This window comes from Centruroides vittatus, unplaced genomic scaffold (assembly GCF_030686945.1).
Source record: "Centruroides vittatus isolate TY-2023 unplaced genomic scaffold, ASM3068694v2 contig_461, whole genome shotgun sequence".
In the NCBI taxonomy this organism is placed as follows: Eukaryota; Metazoa; Arthropoda; class Arachnida; order Scorpiones; family Buthidae; genus Centruroides; species Centruroides vittatus.
The window spans coordinates 536,453-542,452 of record NW_027122257.1 but is presented as its reverse complement, the minus strand read 5'-3'; the positions used below and the strand labels follow the sequence as shown (position 1 = coordinate 542,452).

The window sequence follows — 6,000 nt, the reverse complement described above, 5'->3', positions numbered from 1 at the left end:
TGAATGGTACTGAATGGAAGATTTAGATAACTCATCGATCCATTTCTGATCATTATCTTCAATTATCTCGGCCATTATGCGGAGAATGAAGAAAGCATGCAGATCACAATTAACTAGTATACATATGACCTTTCAACTCCCTCCTTTTACTAAAAAATTAATAACGTAGCACAAATCACAGGGCTTTATCGTCAAGATCGGTATATTGTGCAGATGTGCCAGCACGAGTAAGCTGCATTTATACAGACACGAGAAGAGAGTAAAACAGTAGAACACTAAACGAACCAAGGTTCAGAAATCCTACAGAAATCCTCTTCCTGTTTTACCTGATTTTATAACAAAATGACGTTAAAGAAAAATATAGCGAAACTACTCTATTAAAATTCTTCTTCGGCAACTTCTCGGGCCATTTTCTTCACGTTCGACGGAATGTTAGCGTGCCCCATAGTCGCCATTTTATTGACATCGTTACGTGCAAGAGAGAATACGATTTCTCAAAGAGATAATAGGATAAGCCTACTCCGAAATGCCGTTAAAGTCTCAATTTACTGAAACTGAGTCGTATAAGCTTTCGATGCGTAATTAAGATAATGAAGCTGGTTGCAATTCTTTGCATGCTGAAACTTGGAATTTCTAGAATGTGAGAATAAAATAAGTAATTTCTACGTAATCTCGTCCTTTTATCTGTAACTTTAAATACCGGTTTATGCGGAAAATTGTTTCTAATATTCATCTGTAACGTCTGTAAGGAGAAGTATATGGTTACCTTCTCTGAATAAGCAGAAATGTGTCACGGGTTGTCATCTCGTCTGCTGTGAATCTTTCTGCTGCACAATACACACTTAAAATTGATTATTTTCCTGATTATAGTTGTAATAATTTTTAAAAATCTGCTGCTTATAAATTTACTTTTACTAGAAGATATATTCTGTTCCAATTCTCGTTCAATAAAGGGTGTCTTTTTTGTTCTGTCTATACGCAATTTCGAGGTAGATAACTCTCTCCTGACATAGGTCATCCCTACAGTCAATGCATAAATAATTCCAATTCTAGAGAATTTCTCAGGAAATTGCAAACAACTGCTCACGTTATATTGAAAATTCCTGTAAAATCTTAGTTTCCAGGAATTTTCGTACAAACATTATACAATATGAAAGCTAATCGTTGGCGTTATTTCAAACATATTAATTTTCAATATAATGCCATATTGCTGTAAAATTTTATTATCGTTAAATTACGTATAAAGACGTAAAAAATATAATACAAGTTGCATATTATTGATAGAGCACGCATTTATATAATTGTGCACCACCAGCAAATTCCAAACAAGTGTCAAATGTTGAAATGTAATCCGACTGAAATTTCTTTAGAAAATAGAAGAAAAAATAATAGAGCACAAGCTAAAGACAAATTACTTTGGTGAGTTGAAAGTACACGTGGCTTGTGTTATTTTGTTCTCCAATAGAAGCATGCCACGTTCTAAACGTTCAGTTTGTGATGTTCCTGACGATCCTTGAAGATGCGCACCAAAGTTTACATCAGGTGTTGGTTACGTCAACGGAGCAGAAGGGGGATGCGTTATTATTGTTATGACGTCAATTACGAGCTAGAATTACGAAGAAGGAATAAACTTCCGTCTGTACTTTTCACTAGACTATAAATTCTCGCGCGTCGTGTGTCCTTTGAACACAAGATGAGGATACTTATCTCGCTGTTATTGGTATTGAAAGCATACGTTTCTAAATGCGCTGTCTATGATTATATAATAGGTGAGTCAATTGGATCTCTCTTTACTACTAAATTTTTTAGCAAGTCTGCTCCATTTCCCCTATCTTTCTCCTCATCTTCAGCTCTTCTTTGCTGTGTTTGAAGACGGCAAAAAAGGCTCTTTTTATGAATACTAGTCTGATTTTTGACACTTTTATAGTGGGTTCGGGGCCGGCAGGTGCAGTACTGGCCTACAGGTTATCTAGTCATCCCGAAGTGACAGTTCTTCTTCTAGAGGCAGGTGAACGCTGCAGTTTGGTAAGCGAAGTGCCCACATTATATCCGTACCTTCAAGGAACATCATGCGATTGGGATTATAACGTTACCTTTCCAACTTACTACGTCCCAGAAAGACTCGTAAAGAATGTGAGTAATTATTTTCCATTTGTAAAATTCTAAACCTCAATGCCACATTTAATCTTACTTTTGAGTTCTTGCAGCCTGCTCACATGCCTTCAGGCAAAGCTCTAGGAGGCAGCAGCATTATCAACTCCATGCTGTACGTCAGAGGGAACAGGAAAGATTACGACAATTGGGAAAGTAATGGAGTCTGTGGATGGAAATGGGATGAAGTCCTTGGATACTTTCTCAAGTCGGAAAAAAATCTGGATCCCGATATAGCGAACAATGGTAAGATTTTCATTTTTCTTAATCGATCTTCTTAAATTACTTATTTTGACACTTCCAAAAAGGTTTGTCACTCTTGTATTGCGTTCAGAAACACCGGGTTTATTCGGGTTTATGCTGAATGGCTCTTATATGTAATTGAAACAATTACAACTGTCAACGTTAGAATAACCACGTGTAAACCAGGCAAGATGGTGATGCCAATGAAATTAGCGAAGTGAATTTGGAACGTTTGCGCGTACCAAAAAATTTTGGAAGAAGATTATAAGTTTAGATCAATCAGATTAAGCTTCCATTTTCATTTATAATCGTTATAAACGTAGGTTATCATGGAACAGCCGGTAACATGTTCGTCCAACGTCCAGCTTTCGCCACGTACTTAAAAGATAAGTATCTGCAAGCTGCCGAAGAATTGGGATTTAAAATTGGTGACGTCAACGGTTTCAACCAATCGGGTGAGTAGAAAGCGTGCAGAATTATTAATTTAGCCGACTCTTTACTGTAAAATGTCCTCTTTCAGTGTTCACCAATCCTCAAACTACTTGTAAAGACGGCAGGCGATGGGGTGTGGATAAGGCATTTCTGAATCGCTACGTGGGGAGGAGTAACCTTAAAATTCTCACTTCGGCATTAGCTACAAAGGTTTGTTAAAAGATTTAACGTATTAGAAGGAAGCTCGAGAAATTTATAGTTTAAATTCGATAGGTGGTAATTGAAGGAAACACGGCTAAAGGGGTGGAATACGAATTTGAACGTGTTGTTTATACAGCTTATGCTAGAGAAGAAGTGATACTGTCGGCCGGAGCCGTTCGCTCCCCTCAGCTATTGATGCTATCAGGGATTGGGCCGACTTCACATCTGAAGGACTTCCAGGCAAGTGCACAAATTTTCTAAAATTCATTCGAGTGAAAAATCAGAAGGAAATATTGAGTCTATACACTATTTTATATTTGAATTTCAGATAACCCCAATACTAAATCTGCCAGTGGGAAAAAATCTTCAAGATCATCCCGTAGTCACCAGTTTTATATATAAGATCAGCAACTTAACTGTGACAGAAAGAGACTATACAGAATATCTTCAGCGTGGAAATGGTGAACCCGTTGGATTCATTTACTAGACAACGAGTGAATACAGTTATGAAATAAACGAATTTTCTTTCTTAGGAATATTAGCGAGTGTACCGACCGAAGTTCTGGGTTTCTTCAGCACCGTTTACAACGAAGATCACGATTGGCCGGATGCAGAAATAGTGCTTGTCACCTTGCCCTCCTCTATCTTTTCCACTTGGGATCAAGTAAAACACTCGAATAAAATAAAATAAGCTAAGACAAGATAACTTTCAACATTTTTTTTTCGGAATTTTAGGGAAGAGCAACTGTTGTTTGCGCTAGTATAGGCACGAGACCGAAGAGTCGTGGAAGAATCAGATTAAAGAGCAAAGATCCGCGTATTTCTCCCGTAATAGAAGGTAATTACTTGAAGAAAGAAAGTGACGTAAAAGTCATGGTAGAAGGTAAGTAAAGAGATATAAGATGAATAAATTCTCCCAATTAAATATACGTGGCAAAACGAAGATTCCTTTAATTATCTGAACGTGCTGGTGTTGGAACGTTTTAGCTCTGAAAATGTGCTTGAAATTTGCTAATACGAGAGCCTTAAAGGACATCGGAGAGAGACTACCACCCTTGAGTGATCCCATTTGCGATAAGTTTAGTGCAGGAAGTGACGATTACTATAAATGCTTGGTAATGAAGTTTGGGGGACCGGGCTTTCACTTGGTGGGATCGTGCAAGATGGGACACCCTTTAGATAATTCCACCGTAGTGGATTTCGATTTAAAGTAAGTTAATCAATTTTGGCAATTTGGTATTTATGACACAAGAAAGAACGTTGTGTTTTTTATAGGGTGAAGGGAATCGAACGTTTACGTGTGGCCGATGCTTCTGTGGCTCCCCAAATGATCACGGGTCATCCATACGCCATGGCAGTTATGATAGGAGAGAAAGCAGCCGATTTGATCTTAAAGGATTATAGGGAAAGAGTGGGCTAACGGTAACATTTGATAAAAGAATGGTAAAAAAAAAAAAACCTTTATAAATGCTTTTGGTTGTAAATTAGGAAAATGTAGTAAAGAAAAATTGTGGAATATTATAGAAATTATTTTTATTGCACCAACAATAAATACTATTAAGTCATTACCCACAACATATAGCGAATTCGGACGTCGTCACAAACTCCCGAAATTAATTGAAATTTATATTTGCTATAAAACTTGGTACAATTACTTTAAATAATTCCACTTGCAAGTTACAAATTATCAAACACACGTGTAATTGCGGCATTGTTAGCGGTTGTTAATATAAGAGCGCACGAAAACGTCCCGAGTAACTAAAATCCAAACAAAACCATCAAACATACGCAAAACAAAGAACACCAAAGAATTCGAAAACAAATTCTTTCGAAGAACCTTTATACTTTTTTTGTTTTAATGTATTGATATAATGTATTATTTTTAATTTTATATAATTGTTGTCTTTGTTTTTACGTATATTTATTAATTTTAGGGGTGAATATTCGGGACTTTTCTATTTACTTATAAAAAATCAATAAATAAATAAAGTATATAACATGTATAACTATGTAAATTACAAATAACTATGTAAATTACCTCGTTTCATGAAAAATATTATTTAAATTTATCGGGTAGTAGATCAGTAGAAAATAATGGTGATTTTAATAAAGAAAACAATAAAAACTTTCGTATTTTGTTTATTATTGATATCTTATTTGTCGCCCATTACACTAACCTCAATACATACAGAAAAAATTCCCGAATTTTTTTGATTTCTCGACGTTTCGAGGTCCCCGAGTCCGAAAATGTAAAAATCTTGGGGGAGGGTCATTTTTTGACCGATTACCATAATTTCCCTCTGTTATACTGTATATAACAGAGCCGGAAAAGTAAAAATCTGAGCTCTGAATATTCTAATAAAAATCTCTTCTGTGAACACACGTCAACAAATGCTACAATACAAAATATATGCAGTATATCTTAAAATGCTTTGCATAGAGGGAGAGAAGATACTGCATTTTTTACTATAATAAATCACTCGGAATAGCCCAGTAGAGTATAAGTGGATAAGTAATGTGAAACAAACAACTCAAAGTTCTTTAAAAATAACAAAAACTCCAGAAAATCAGTCTGTATTTTATTACAAGTGGAAATCTAAAGTTATCGCATCTCAAAACGTGTAATTTTTTTCATTACTGTCATAATAATGTTAAATATGAACAACAAATGCAATTTATACAAACAAAACTGTTTTATCAATACAGCCAATTCAATATTAATTTGTCAAGAGGCATTTTTCTAAGGCCGTCTTTAGCTTTATACTGAATGATGATCTCGATACGAAGCCGAAGATGGTTTCAAAAGACACTTCGAGATAAATAAATTGAGTCGGTTACCTTATTTTAGCAGTTCTATTTGTATAGATGGTGCCATTTATTTAGTTTATTTTCAAGAAACAAATATCTTTCGTTTAATTATCGATTAGAATGTGTCATAATTAGGCTTCAAATTGAAAAAATTGTAGACTTATA

At 35.3% G+C, this 6,000-nt stretch overlaps 1 pseudogene; it reads left to right on the top strand.

Annotated features, from left to right (window-relative positions):
- Nucleotides 1–1,443: 1,443 nt before the first annotated feature.
- LOC136977583 (glucose dehydrogenase [FAD, quinone]-like) lies at nt 1,444–4,832 on the top strand (annotated as a pseudogene).
- The last annotated feature ends 1,168 nt before the right edge of the window (nt 4,833–6,000 follow it).